General features: G+C 30.6%; 1 long non-coding RNA gene across 1 annotated transcript; it reads right to left on the bottom strand.

Moving 5' to 3' along the window:
• Window positions 1-14,945: 14,945 nt before the first annotated feature.
• Window positions 14,946-16,476, bottom strand: LOC136061964 (uncharacterized). Its single transcript, XR_010623811.1, has 2 exons — window positions 16,390-16,476; window positions 14,946-15,319 (listed from the first exon to the last, which is right to left on the bottom strand). It is a non-coding gene; the product is annotated as an uncharacterized LOC136061964 (long non-coding RNA).
• Window positions 16,477-16,945: the final 469 nt, after the last annotated feature.

Consider the following 16,945-nt stretch of genomic DNA (forward strand, 5'->3'; position numbering starts at 1 on the left):
GGGTACAAGAAGGATTCTATTGAAAGACCATTGGTGAATATATATAAGTTTTGAAATTTTGATAATAGACTTTTAGTTGGAGTAGGATTTAAAATTTTGAAACTTAGAGGTATGTTGTATGTTTTATTAAAACACTTATTGTTAATTTGTTTAAAGAAATTGATAAGAACAAATAAGTTATTGTCTCTATCAACTGAAACTTAGATGCATGTTGTATGTTTTATTAAAATACTTATTGTTATTTTATCTAAAATACATGTTGCATGTTTTGTTAAAATTCTTATTGTTACTTTATTTAAAACAAATTATAATAACTAAGTTGTTGTCTCTATGATGTAGCAATATTCTTGTAAAATTTTACTAAAGTATTCTAGATGAGCTGCGTACTTGAAGATGCTCAAAAAAAGTGTAATCTATGCATGCAGATTGCAGACCTTGATTGATCCTCGATCGAGTCTTTGGTATATATATGCTTCTGCTCTTTATTTTTATTGGATACAATCTATAAATCCCTCTGTTCTTTATTTGACATCATTATTATCTCAAAATTAATTTGCATTTGTTACTTTCTAAAGGTTTTGTCAAGCAAGTGGAGAAAACCAGTTGTTTTCTACAAGGAAAATGAAAGGAAGCTACAACCACTTTGGATGAAATTGCTTGAACCTTAGTGGACGTAGTTGTTGCAACAGCATCATTGTGTTAATATTTAGATTCTCTATTTTCACTTGCTTCCTATATTTTATATTAACCCTAAATTAATCAATTAAGGCATCGTCATAATGAGCTCAATAATAATATATAGCAACAAAAGAACAATGAGCTCCAACATCGTTTTCAAGTTTCAACTAATAAGATCTAACTTTGCCTTTGTAATCATAAACAAACATCGATCAATATTGGCATTAATCAAGCACTGTCAATTTCATTATACTAAAACTAGCAATATTTCCTATTTTTCTTCTCACATATATATATATATATAAAATACCCTATTATGGGGTCTTCAAGTTTTGATTTGCTAGAGCAAACTTTGGATAATTAATAAGACAAAAATAATGAATATAATAACTACATGCACGAATAATAAAACGAAGTTATTAACCAAATAACCCAAAAAATAAAAAAGGAAAAAAAGGAAAGAATAACAGTACTCTTAATGTGAACATTGTACATCAACTCAGTTGATCCCTTTTGAGTTCACATTCACAAATGTATAAAGTAAATTATTCCTGTGTTATAGTGATGCATCTTATCCCATATGTTTGGGTGCACTGTATATGTAAAGAGATAGCATAGAAAAAAAAAAGATTTTATGCTTGGGCATGAAGCATGATTGATATGATTGTACTTATTAGAGACATTTCTTTGGACACTTTTTAGTGGAGACTGCTAAGGATAAAATTTATACTTTGGAAAAATTTTACCATGTATGCAAAAAGAGAGGACATGACAAGATACTTAGTTGTGCTGGTAAATTTATTTAATAATGCTAAATATTCATTATTAATTAAGATAATATGTTTTAATATGATAAACCACCCACCCACTTGTTGTAAATTTATAAATTAGGAAAAATGTTTTTACTCTTTACGCACCTTGGTTTGCAAGAATTTTTATGCAACCCACTATGCAGTGCGGTTAAAAAAAAACTATTCACATTTATTTATAGTCACATATAACATTTTTAATGAGCCATGTAACTTACTTTTTTTTTGAGAAAGTAACTTACTTAAATAATATATGTAGATGGTTTTTTTAACCACCTTGTAGTGGGTTGTATACAATATTTTACAATCTAGGTTGCATAAAAGCCTTGTTCTTTAAATTATAAAAAGTGTTCACAATATTTTCATAACAAATTATAGATGATAAATTTAATCGTAATTATTATTTTAGAGAAATGTTATTTCTATAACATTTTCATAACACTTTCACAATAAATTTCAATTGACAAGTTATTACTAGTAGGCAAAAAAATAATTTTAGTGATGAGTTTAAATTAAAACTAATAACTACTTATCACTTAAAATTTGTTATGAAAATATTCTATACGTAACACTTCTCATTATTAATAAATAATATATTTTTTTTTATACAAGATAGAATTTTATTATAAGATAATTAAGTGTATATGTGTGTGAAACTCCCTCCTGAAGACTTAAAATCCGACCTTTGCCTTTTATACTTTACAAGTACTTATATTTATGGAATGACCACCGTACCAAAGACGGATGGTGAATAATATTTTTAAATTTTAATCGAAAGGTAAATGGAGATAAGATAGAAGTTAACCAATTAGAGATGCTGACTTGACAATGAAGTAGCACCAACTAAATGCATAAAAAGGAAGACAAGGAAATATGCACTGAAAAACAAGTGGAAAAAAGTCTGGAAACACAATACATATTTGAGAACGGCCGGGGAGGTCAAAGACAAGTCACAATAAATGTTTTCATATTGTTCTATAAATATAAATAATAAATATAGACCAGAATGGAGTCTTTTGGCTGAATATTGTTGAATTTGAAATTTATTTGCGTTATGGGCACTGAAAAGTTTTCATATTGTTCTATAAATATAAATAATAAATATAGACCAGGGATGGAGTCTTTTGGCTGAATATTGCTAAATTCGGAATTCATTTGCGTTATAGGTACTATTCCAACTTATTTGGAAAAATGAGGAGAGAGAGGGAATTTCGGCAACACCCAACAAAAGTATGAGAGAGAAAGAGGAAAAGTGGAGAGAGAAAATGTTGAATTTCGGCAATGGTATTATTGAAATTCTTGTTGCCCAAAATGTTGACCGGGAAGCAATTGTGACAATGGCATTGCCGAAATAGGGGGGAATTTGTGCCTATTGTGGCAATGCCATTGACGAAAATGGGAAGGAAAAAAAACTGGTTGCCCAAATCTGGGAGAAATTATATATATATATATATATATATATATAATGTGCTACGCACATAATATTTTACAATATTTTTACAACAAATCACAGATAATTAGTTAAATATTTTTACAACAAATCACAGATAATTAGTTATTATTAATTCAAATTTAAATTTAACACTGAGATTACTTTTTGAATCCAACAATAATAATCAGTAACAACCTGCCACTTAAAATTTATTGTAAAATTGTATGCAATTATCATTTCTAAAAAAAAAAAAAAAAGTGTAATGGCTTTGTGGCAATGCCATTGCCAAAAATGTGGAAAAAAAAAAGGTGCCACAATTTTTTTTCCCACATTTTCGGCAATGGCATTGCCACAAAGCCATTATACTTTTTTTTTTTTTTTTAAGAAATGATAATTGCACACTATTTTTACAACAAATTTTAAAGAAAAAAAAGGTGCCACAATTTTTTTTTCCCACATTGTCGGCAATGGCATTGCCACAAAGCTATTATACTTTTTTTTTTTTTTTAAGAAATGATAATTGCATACAATTTTTACAACAAATTCTAAGTAGCAGGTTGTTACTAATTATTATTGTTGGATTAGAAAAGTAATCTCAATGTTAAATTTAAATTTGAACTAATAATAACTAATTACCTGTGATTTGTTGTGAAAATATTGTAAAAATATTGTGTGTGTAGCACATATATATATTTTTAATTTCTCCCAGATTTCGGCAACCACCTTTTTTTTTTTCTTTTTTCCTCCCATTTTCGGCAATGGCATTGCCACAATAGGCTCAAATTTTCCCCCCTATTTCGGCAATGCCATTGCCATAATTGCTTCTCGGTCAGCGTTTTGGGCAACAAGAATTTCAGTAATACCATTGCTAAAATTCAACATTTTCTCTCTCCTACTTTTTCTCTTTCTCTCTCATACTTTTGTTGGAATTTCGACAACGGTGTTGCCGAAATTTCCTCTCTCTCCTCATTTTCCCAAATAAGTTGAAACAGTGCCCATAACGCAAATAAATTTCAAATTCAGTAATATTCAGCCAAAAGACTTTCAGAGATGTGCCACCATAATAATAACAATTAATAAATCTGGATAAAAAAATACCTTTTTAAAAAAAAAAAAAATGCTTGATGGAATTTGGTAGAGAAAGTTAGGTAACTTCGTCTCATGAGTCATAACACCTACTGACCTTTTACTTTTAACAACAAACGCAGCTATACATTTCTGAAACACTAGACTGATTAAAGTCTTTATATTTTTTATTCTCAGTAAAAAAAAAAAAAGTCTTTTTTTTAAATTATATATATTCATGACTAACCAGTTAAGGAATGCAATTCATGAACCATTCCTGTGGAGAAATTAATTAACAATTATGAAACAAAACTCTCACAATAGGGTTTTTTTTTTTTTTTTTTTAAGGCTGTTTGTTGAACAAAGTTTGTCGTCTCGTGCAACAAAGACTCCGAGTGTCCTAACCTTTTTTTTTTTTTTTGGGTAGGTGACAGAATAACAAATTCTCCATCTAACTAGTTCATATTTTTGACAATTACAACCAATGTGGTTTTTTTTTTTTTTTAACTAAGTAAACATTCCATTAAAAAATTAGAATTAACCAATATAAGAAATGGAGCCTAGAGGGCTAATGAATGAGCTAACTCATTGGAGTGTTTAGGCTCATGTGAATCATGTCCAAAGAATCAAACCAACATGAGAAGGAAGTAGCCAAGTAGCCTTCATATATGCTACACAGTCCACAAAAAATAGACCATACATGTCTAAGGAAAATAATCCTTGAATGCACAAAGGTGTGCCTTGAATCTATAAGTAGAATTTCTAGCTAGAACCACTAAAAAGAAAAAGAGAACTTTTTTGAAAGTTTATTGGTCAAAAGGCTACATGCCTACAACCACTATGTATATAATAAAAAGAAATAAGAGCCGCTAGAGCTTTAAAGTTAACTCCACCATTGAGTTACTAAATCCTATCCATTCGTTACTATATTCCTATCCATTCGTTTTAAACTGATTATCTTAAATTTTATGATATAAACATTTAAAAAAATAATAATAAGAGTTGACAATCACTGTTTTGATATTTATTTAAATTATTAATGACGGGACAAAATCTAATTTATTAATTTCAAAATTTACGGGTTACTTTAGAATATCTAAGCTAGTGTTACCCTAAGAGGTCTAGAGAATCTTAAGCTTAATAAGGAATTCCAAGAGCAACAAGAAGACCCTTGTGAAACGCCAAAAAAAAAAAAAAAAAAAAACTCTAATTTGTGTTAAGAATAAACTAAAATCACTAAAAATTGAAAAAAAGGCAAATTGAAAAAAGAATTACAAAACCAAATTCTATGTACTATTGGAAATAATGACCTAAACTGATGGAACCTTATTCCAAAATGAGATAGGTGTGGACATGGATTGATATGACTATTTACTTCATTAGGTGCTTATAGGGTGAGGGGAGCATGGAAAAACTATATGAAAAAGAATTATTTTAATATGATATATATTACAAAATAAGAATTGAGATGTATAGAGTATTATAAAAGTTTATAGATTGCTCTGCTGGGTAGGTGTGGTCATGGGTTGATATGGTTGGAAAGTAGTACAATGTTGATCTAAACGTGGATGGATGATTGTTGTGATGGTTAAAATGGGGTAGGTGTAGACATGGATTGATACGGTCGTTTACTTCATCAAGTAGTTAGGGAGGGGAGCATGGAAAAATTGTATGAAACACTAATTTTCATATAATAGATTACAAAATTAAAAAAAAAAAAAAAAAAAAAAGAAAAAAAAGAAATATAAAGTGTATTATAAAAGTTTATAGTTAAAATAGGGTAAGAAAAATTGATATTTTGTTAAAAAATGGAATGTAAATGCTTGACTTGTTCCTTAGGTATTTAAGACAAAAAGAAGAAAGAGGGGACCATGATTCATGTAAGGGGTCCACGGTTGAGGTGGACCAGAATCGATTCTCCACCGTATCTCCCACCAACCAAAAACCTTACGTTACCAACCAATAGATCTTTATGTTATGCTAGCTTACCTACATACCAAAAGGTCCCACATACCATGATCATGTTGAAATTGAACCGTTGATTCTATGGAAAGAAATTGGTGGGAAAATGTGGCTGACTTGATCATGAATTAATAATATATTTTGAAATTTTCTTTTTCTTTTCTCTGTTTCCCTTTGCGTCTCAAAATGATAATAGTACATTTACAATATTGGCTGCGATATAAAATTCAAGAGAAGTTGACAATGATGGCCCCCTTGCTTTCAAGAAAAGCAATTAATTGAATATAAGAAGCTTTAAGCTCTCTTTAACAATGACATAGTTTGTGTGGAAATTTTGATGATATAGAAAAAGTAGTAATAAGGAAATGGGGTTACAACTTACATGGGAATTTGAAAAGTACGTATCTGCTTCAGCTTCACCAACCATGAAAAGAAGATGGGGAATAGTCATAAACTATCGCAAATCATGGAGAATTTTGGTCAGTCAACATTATACATATATGCTCTGATGATCACAGGTTCACCAAAAGGATAAAGTTTATTATGTAAATTAACAACTTCGGTTTGTTGTTCATGAACTTTCCAAGTTAGCATATCACTTCCCCACACCACCCCCCCCCCCCCAAAAAAAAATTATATTAGAAATGGGAATGTCTCAATTGTGAAACTCATGGTCTGGTTGTTAGAATAGGATCTCTTTATTTTCATTGAAAATGGAAAATGTGTTTAATGTTTAAGATTTTATGTTATAGATTTGATGGTGTATACACGTCATTTAAAATTTTAAATAAATTGACACTGAAAATACTTTTAAATTTATGATATTTAATTTAAAATATGAAATTGATTCATTTGAATTGAATACCTAATAGTTTGACTCATTTATTAAGGAATGTGATACATTAAGCTAGTGAAGAATTTCTTTTAAGTAAGTTTTATATTACAACAAATTTCACAATTTGTTGAGGTGTCCAATTGTGATTAGTGTTATATCTCTTTCGTATATAACTATCTTCAGCATTCATTTTATTGTAAACTAATCATAACATATCACTTCAATAATTGTAAAATGTATTGTCACTTCAACAATCTTCAAACTTCAAAAAGTACTTTCGCAAAGTGGCTTGAGGGGATCAAAAACAGGATAACAATATCATTGGTCCAATCAATGTTGTAAAAACGGGATCGAACTGGCCGATCTAACCAGTTGAACGAGAACCGAAGGCCAGTCTGATTTGGAAAAATTGCCTAAAACCGAGTAAAAATTGGGAACGGAGGCAAATCCGGTTTTACCTCCCGGTCCAATTTTTAAAACCATGGGTCCAATTGGTAAAACGGTTTAATTTAAATTGGCACTAAGAAGGTATTATATTTAGTGAAAAAAAATTATTATTATAATTTTAATATATGGTTAAATTATTGATGACATGATTTTAATCTATTTTTTGAAAAGAACATTTCAAATTGAATAGATTAACAATTCCATGACAAAATTACCTTAAAAAATCTAGAGTATCTTAGTTCATATTAACGCCAAAGAGGGAGTAGGGACAAAAAGAAGGCTGAGACGAAAGGCAAAATTGCTATAATCAATCAAGATATATAGTTGATGTATGCAGTCATATTTATGCATTATGCATAACATTCCACATGGTACGTACTGGAAACTATTCATGCAGTTCTTGTTTGTTTGTTATTTTTGGGTCTGGGATTGGGGAGGTGCAACTCTGTGACCATTATTGATTTTCATCTAAGCCAAGCACTGCAGATCAATTTACCATTTACCATTAGTATCTTTCTATTGACACTTGACAGTTTTGAAATATTTTGAGAAAAGTATTGTAACTCTAAACTTATTGAATAAAATCCCTCGCTAAGGTTTGAATTACACCCTCTAGGGATGGAAGGACCACATTATCGTGTTCATAGAATCTTTTTAAACATTGTGGTGTTTGCAAAGTTTGTTGATGAAATTGACAAAATCCAAATTTCATGGTATCAAAATGACATTGAACAAATTACCCAATAATTCCTACAACTTCTTCCAAATTCCTTCAACTACTAACACTCTGTCTGTTTCAATGATAATATTTTCTAGAAAATGAGTTATTTTTTAAAAAGCATTTTTTATAAAACTGTTAAATTTTCTTATGTTTGGTAGCAACTTTAAATGAGTTGAAAAACAATCTCCTAACTTCCCTTATTTAACTTGATGTTAGATAGAGTTTTTTTTTTTTTTTTTAAATAGTGGAAAACAATTTTTAAAATAAGCCATACTTTTTCTGTTAACCAAAAATATTTTTCCTTTAACTCATTTTTTCTAATGCTATCAAATATTGGAAAACACAAAAATTTATCATTATACAAAGTTTTCCATCTAAACAAAGAGGTTAAAGAGTTTTACTTTTTCACTTGTGTATAATTAAAAGTTTTTCTCTTTAGTTTAACCTTTTAACATATGGAAAGAATTTGATTATCATATTTTTAAAAGGCAGTACAATTCAAACTTTAGGCCAAATTTATTTTCCATCCTACTTTATCTCTCTCCCATGATTCGAGGAGACGTGAAGCTTATCAGTTATCACTTTCCTATACTACATCTAGGGGTGGAGCTAGGAATTTTTGTTTGGGGGAGCCAAGTTCGCAACTCTAATATATTTATCAAGACAACCCACGTACACATATACATACGCTTTTTATTATATACACACTTTTTTATTTGATAAGTTATATATATACACACACCAAACAACAACTAAAAGAGCTTAGTAATTTTAATCAAAATTATGTTCAATGGCAATCTTACATAAAATAAAATTCATTTTTACTATTTTTATAGTGAAATTCTTACAAAATTTCATTTTCAATACAAATTATCAAATTTTATACTAAAGTAAGTAAAAAATCTTTCAATTGAACAATAAAATTTTTAAAAATATGAATGATCCAAAATTTAGAGGAATAAGTTAGGCTTCAAACATATTTGAAGTTATCTTACTCTAACCTATTATGTATTAACTAAAAAGATATTTCATGTATTGTTTTAGTGACATTATTTTTTTAATGAGTAAATGATTTGTTAATTGCCACATAACTAGTTGAAAAATATATAGATTCAAATATGTTTAGTGCTAAACTTTATTAAATATTTAACAAATATAAGAGCATAATTTACAATAAAAAATAGAATTATAAAAAATAATGTTATATGTCTATAATTATTAGACTAATTTTTTTTTTAAGTATCATTAGACTAAATCAAATATTTGGAGAGACCCAATCTTATTTTTTTGAATAAATTTTGAAAATATTAAAATAATTATATATATATATATTTAAAAAAATTTCAAAATTGGGGGGCCATGGCCCACCCTTACCCATAGTTATGCCCCTTACTACGTCTAATCACAGTACAGTGTACAGTTTTTTTTTTATTGCATCAAGTACAGTGTACAGTTACCACTGCATGCATTCCAAACCCAAATGATTGTATTTCCACGTTTTTTATAATAAGATTCGAAGTCGGTAACATCCTACCAACCTCATTGACGAGGTTTTTTTATTTTTTGAGTTAGGATCATAATTTTTCATTAGGCTGTTTGTTTCTTGTAAAACGTTTTTCGAAAAATATATATTTTTTGGAAATACTATTTTCCAGAAAAGGAAAATATTTTTAAGTATTTGGTTGAATTATGAAAATTGTTGTGGAAAATATTTTCATATGTTTGGATGTATTCTAAAAATGCTATTTTTCGGAAAATTTTTCACATTTTCTCAACATCCAAACAAATTTTATTACAAAAAATTTCAACATCACACCCAATTCAACAACAAATTCCGGCAACAAAAACACAACACAACAACAACAACCACAATAAATTCCAGCAACAACAATCAGTTCATCCCAAAAAAAAACAACAACAACAACGACAACTCAACGCAAATTCCAGCAACAACAACGCAAATTCCGGCAACAACGCAAACCGAGTCGTCGACGAGATCGAGGAAGAGAGAGCGATGGGTCGCCGGCTCTGGTTCTGGGTTTGGGTTGAGCGATGGGTCGTCTGGGTCTGGGTCGGGTGTGGGTTCGACGTGACGGCGACGGTGTGTGGGTCAGGTGTGGGTTCGAAGGCGACGGTGACGGCGATCTGGAGCTCGATCGATGCGTGGAGGCAGAGCGATCGGAGTGATCTGGAGCTCGATCGGAGCGATCGGAGCTCGATCGATGCGTGGAGGCAGAGCGATCTGGAGCTCGATGCGTGGAGGCAGAGCGATCGGAGCTTCTTTCTCGCTGCGTTCTCTCTTCTTTCTCTTGCTCCCTTTCTCTATTGCGTTTTCCGGAAATCGTTTGAAGGTAAAATAAAAACGTAAAACGATTTCTGGGTCAAACCCACATTTTACACGGTCAACGGAAAATAATTTTCAGAAAATGCTATTTTCAAAGCCAACCAAACACCCGTAAATACTGAAAAGCATTTCCGGCAATGCTTTTCACCCGATTCAAACGCAGCCTTATAACCAAATTTTCTATGACACTTTTTATATAGTTCACACATCACAAAAGGTTATGTAGTTACCAATTCACAATATAATTAGTTAATATATGATACACAAATAATTTAATTGAAAAAATAGTGTGCGTTTAGGTAGAAATTATTTTTACCCATGTGTAAGTTTCTAGCATTTCAGTAATTTCATGCCCTTTTTTTTTTTTTTTTTTGAAATTGAGGAGCACATGAACACAAACCTGCTAGTGGGTTCCATGCAATGTGCACGGGACCCACCACCTCATTGACAACCAAAATTTACACTGGAATGGCATTGTTCAGTGGCTCCCATGCATTATTCACGAAACCCACAAACCTATTTTTTTAACAAATTTTTCATTAAAAACGAATCCCACGACACTATTCACACATTTAAAAATTATTTTACTTCAGTGTTTTTAGTTTTCAATTTTCAGCAAAATAATCTGTATCCAAACAGACTCATAATATATAAATTTTGTTCATAGGCTTACAATTTTGACAAGAAAGCGCCTGACCATTAAGATAGGAACATGTAATTTTATTTTATTTTTTTTAATAAAAGGAACATGAGGTAGTTTTGGTTGTGTACATGGGGGTAGGGGGGAGTTTATTTTTGTGTGATAAACATTGGGTAAGAATTTTGTATCTATTTACTATCTAGTGAAGAGTTTTTACACCGTAGGTTTTTGTTTTTAATTTTTGTCTATTTACAATTTTAACCTCATTTCTTACGTCTTAGGAATAAGAATAAATTAATTAAATTAGGGTATTTTTGGAAGTAAAAAAGGTAACAACTAAATTTCCCAATTCTCTTAATATATAGAGATGATAATGTCTTTGCAACTAACACACACTTGAACAAATTCCAAAATCAACTGATGAGAAACCTAATAGGTACTCCCCTATGTCTTCACTAATTAAGTAATTAACCTACTTTTTCTTTTATGGAAATTAAACCTTCCCACCTCTGCAAAATTGGTTCCTGGTTTAGAACAATCTTCGATATTAAATTTAGGGTATTATTTGTTACTCACATATTACCACACACGCATTTTTTTGAATTGAAATTGTGAATTGTACTTTCAACTCAGGATTTCAGTTCAAAAAAAAAGTGTGTAATAGCTAACAAACCTAATTGCTACGCCAAAAGCACCATTCAACAAAGATCTCATTCTTCCATTTTTTTCTTTTGTATGCGAATGCAATATTGACCAAACACTTGCTTGTTTCGCCATTTCCATCAACCTCTACCAAATCTCAAATACATACTTTCCTCAAATTAATTTGATAAATTTTATTATGCAAATTAGGTCCTGTTTCGTAATGATGTTTAAACAAAGGAAACTGTTATTTAAACACCATAATACATATTTTCACACTCTTTTTCACCCACATGTATTTTCACAAAACTTAAACAATGTTACTAGAAATTTCTTACCAAATAGCCCCTTAACAACTTTGGGTAGTTGCTAGTGAACTTTTCTAAGTTAGCATATCACTTCCCCCTTAATTATATTAGAAAAGGGAATGTCTCAAATTGTCAAAGTCATGGTCTGGTTGTTAGAATAGGATCTCTTTATTTTCATTGAAAATGGAAAATGAGGTTAATGTTTAAGATTTCATTATATAGCGATTTGTTTCAAAAAAAGATTTCATATTATAGATTTGATGGTGTACAGATGTCATTTATAATTTTAAATGAAGTAGTAGTGAATATGCTTTTAAATTTATAATATTTAATCTAAAACATGTAATTGATTCATTTCTAATGAATATCTAGTTATATGGCTCATTTATTAAGGATTGTGATACTTTAAGCTAGTGAGGATTTTCTTTTAGGTAAGTTTTATATTAGTGCAATATTACTTTCTAATGTGACTATCTTTGACATCAAATTTTCTTTACACTAATCAATGTAATCATAACATGTCACTTCAACAATCATGAAATGAATTGTGTTATTGGACATATTGTTTAGATTAATTCTTAACGGATATTATCTTTTGATTTTTTTTTTCTTCAATCTTTCAAAGTATTTTTTGAAACTAACAAAAGTGCTAGTATTTTTTAGAATAACTGAAAAGTTCTTTTACCTTAAAAATGCGATAACAATATCATTGGTTCAATTGGTGAAATAATTTAATGTACATTTGCACTAAAAAGGTATTAGATTTTGTGAAAAAAATTATTATTATAATTTTAATTTATGGTTAAATTATTGAGTACATGATTTTAATATATTTTTTAAAATGAACATTTCAAAATGAACGAATAGATAAACAATTTGATAACAAAATTACCTTCATAATTCTAGGGCATCTTAATTCATATTAACACCAAATAGGGAGTAGGGACAAAAAGAAGGTTGAGACAAGGACGAAACTGCTATTATGAATCAATATATTTAACGTATGCAGTCATATTTATGCGTTATGCATAACATTCCATTTGGTACCTACTGGAAAATTCATGCAATTCTTGTTTTTTTTTTTTTTTGGGTCTGGCCGGAACTGGGTTGGTAGGAGGATGCAACTCTTTCATAATTATTGGTTCTCATTTAAGTTCAACATTAGCATTTCAATTCATCATTTACCATTAATATCTTTCTATTGACAGTTTTGAGATACTTTGTGAAAATTACTGTGACTCTAAAACTTATTTGAAATAAAATCCATCAGTTTTGAGATATTTTGTGAAAATTACTGTGACTCTAAAACTTATTAAAATAAACCCAACCGCAAAGGCTTGGATTACACCCTCTAGGATGCAGAAACACTTTGTATTGTTCACAGCATCTTTTTAAACATTGTGGTGTTTGCAAAGTTTGTGGATGAAATTTACAAAATCCAACTTTTATTGTATCGAAATAGCATTGACAATTACCCAATAATTTAAAGAGTTTTACTTTTTTTTACTTGTATAATTAAGCTTTTCTCTTTACCTTTAACTGTTTATAACATACAGAAAGAATTTGATTATCCTATTTTTAAAAGGTAGCTCAATTTAAAGTTTTAAAATTTAGGCCAAATTTATTTTCCATCCTACTTTCTATCTTTCCTATGTCTTGAGGAGACGTGAGGCTATCAAGTTCCTATATTATGTCCAAGTATATTAAGTCTTATCAAGTTCTTTGTATTTATTTCATAAGTACAGTGAACATCAGTACATCCACTCCTGAATGCATTCCAAACCCAAATTATTCTATTTCCACGATTTTTTTGTACCAAGATTCCAAGTCGGTGAGTTCCAAGTCGGTAACATCACATGATAATGACTCCACAATTGACACTCGAGCAAATTCCAAATTCGACCGATGAGAAACCTGATTGGTACTTCCTTAGGTCTTCACTAATTAAGTGATTAAATGTTCAATTCAACAAAGATCTCATTCTTCCCTTCTTCTTCTGTATGTGAATGCAATATTGACCACACATTTGCTTGTTTCACCATTGCTATAACCTCTACCAAACCTCGAATACTAGCTTCCCTCAAATCAATTAGATAATCTCTAGATCATTCATTATTGGAGATGGACCAACAAGTCCTATTAACGTGGCTTTTGGACATTCTCTCATACATTTTCCAAGAAAAGCCGAGGTATTGAGCCACATGCTGCGTCTTCTATATATCTAGTTGCATCAGTGAGCAGTTTATCTCGATAAAACAACCAAACAAAACCAGAATTCTAAACATTTCTCAACATTTTCTATGTTGGGTGTAAACATACGAATGATGAAGTCGGAGATCCACATTGACTAATAATGCTATGAGTGAGTAGGTACTATCATATAGTTGGGTCCCTGGAGGATACCCTGGTGAAAGAAAGAAACTCATTGGGAAAGGGGGAGCTAGTAGGTAAAACTTGTTCATAGGCTATAAAAAGGTAGTAACTTACACGGAAAAGAAAGATTGTTAGGTATACACGTAAAAATGAAGTCTCAAACTTATAAGTTTAAAGAAAGAAACTCATTGGGAAAGGGGGAGTTAATAGGTAAAACTTGTTCATAGTCTATAGAGAGGTAATAACTTACACGAAAAGGGAAGATTGTTAGGTATACATGTGAAAATGAAGTCTCAAACTTATAAGTTTAAGCTTTTTCGTAAAATGTCATTCTTATATTTTATATTAACATCTCATTAATTGGAATCTCCCATTCTCCAATACAATTGTTGATGAGGCTTGGAGTTAAGGTACTAGCATTGATATCTAAACATATTAGAAGAAAAAGCATGTGTCGGTTTTTTATTTTTTAGGATATTTCATTAAGTTCTTCAATTAAATTCAAATACATAATTGTATTAAATTTAATTATCTTTGAAAAAGATAAAATTATTTGTATTTTATTGGCCTACTTAATCATGTATTTGAATTTAATTGGAAAATTTGAGGCGATGATGCCTAAGTAGCTTTTCCTAATTTTTGTCATTTTTCTTGTACCAATCTATCACAACGAGAGCCATGCAATACAATGGAAACAATATTTGATTTTGTTGATATTTGAATTTTTTGATATATTGATGATTTTGCACAAGCACATTACAAATTTATAATAGTTGTATAACACAAATACAACAAAATAGTACTCTTCTAAGTACTACCACCTCCCAAATTTTCACAAGCACATAAGAAATACGAATCTAGACCTGTGGTGGATTATCATGGGCCGGAGATTGGGCTTGAAATGGAGGAGCTGGAGGCCCATAATACTGAGGAACTGCTTCGCTTCGACCACGGGCCCTACCAAGAAGGTAAAATGCAAGTGCTATGATCAAAATTAACAGTATCACTGGCAATGATATCACAATTATGTAACCCATTTTCAGGCCCACTCCTTTCTACACTTCTGCATTTTCATGAAAGATACAAATTGGTCAGTCAACAGTTTCCAATTATATCAACATAAATATGGGAAAAAAAAAATATATATATATATATTCAACATAAACATGAAATCAAAAAAGAAATCATCGCTTGTCACTTCATAATTGGGTTATATTTGCATAATTAAATTTTTTTTTTTTTACAGAGGCAGTAGGCTTTTGGGTATATTTATGTAAGAGCATTGGTAGCAACTTCCCTAAAATTTCTTCCTATTTTAAAATAAGAGCTTAATTTTCTTGTTTTAGCTAATCACTTTGTTCTTTTCACCACCAAATTTCTTATTCTAAACCTTATTTTATTTAAATATTATTCTTTATTATTTTTCATACTTTTCAAAACACTCACTTTACTTTATCACAGTTACCAAAACACAAAAACAATAAACAACAGTTTAGAAATAAACAGTGTTCCCTAAATATAGAAAGCCACTATTCATATTACCCATTTTGGAGTGAAATAGCCTAAGCTCATGCAAAATGTTTTTTTTTGGTTATTCACCCCTTAACAATAGCCTATTTTAGATAATATGCTACAATGTGCTAATTACATGAGTAGCTATAGTGCAACTTTGACCATGTTTGTTGCATATCCAGATTGACAAGATTGTATTTAGTCTTCCTCCAACATTTCTTTCTTCTAATCTTATGCCAAAATCATCAAGATCTATGAGTTATATACAATTCCTACATGAAGGTAATATTCATTATTAAAAAACAGCAAAAAAAAAAAAGAAAAAAAAAAGAAAAAGAGACAAAACCTTTCATGAATAGTACATATGATGGAAGAACTTATCTGTGGGCTTATTTTTCTAGGTGTTTTCAACTACGCACACTCATTTCAGCTAGCAGCCAGTGTTATACACTCCAAGTCTATATAATTCAAAAACCAAAAATTAAACATTAATAAAATAAAAGTTCCAATCCAAGCAGCTCTCGAAGATAATCAAAGCATAAAAAAAAAAGTCAAAATAGAAATTTAGCTCTAAATTATGTATAGTAATATAAATAGACACTGAATTTAATTGGTACTAACCTTTTGGTAACCCAGAGCTAAGCAATAAAACGCAGGCTTTCAAAGTTCAAATCAAACCAAGGTTTTCTTGATAGAGGTGCTCTCGTGCTCTAGCGCGTGGTACAAGTTGGAGTCTTGCAGCTTCTTGCAAGAAGTGGAGTGCCCTCCCCTGTGTGAGGCAGTGGTAGTTTGTTGCCTAAGTGTCCACTGTGTGGGTTTCCTAAAAGTCCCTCACAGGTAGACGTTTAACGAGCTTGCCATCCATGGCAGAGGAGTTAGAGGAGCTGTGGAAGAAACTAACTTTTACGGAGGAAGAAGACATGGGAATACAGCTGGATAGCAGAAGCACAAGTGCTGCAAGGAAGGTGGGGAGTATTGTGGCTGTGATGAAAATTCTATCTCAAAAGGAGCATTATTGTGGATGCGTTGAGAAAGAATTTAAGAATGTTGTGGAAAACTAATAAAGGGGGTTCAGATTTCTGAAATAGAGGAAGAACTGTTCTTGGTGGAGTTTGGGATGAGAAGGATAAGAAGAAAGTGCTGGATATGTGCCCTTGGAGTTATGAGAAGCAACTAT

This window comes from Quercus suber, unplaced genomic scaffold, assembly GCF_002906115.3.
Source record: "Quercus suber isolate HL8 unplaced genomic scaffold, Cork oak 2.0 scaffold_368, whole genome shotgun sequence".
Classification (NCBI taxonomy): domain Eukaryota; kingdom Viridiplantae; phylum Streptophyta; class Magnoliopsida; order Fagales; family Fagaceae; genus Quercus; species Quercus suber.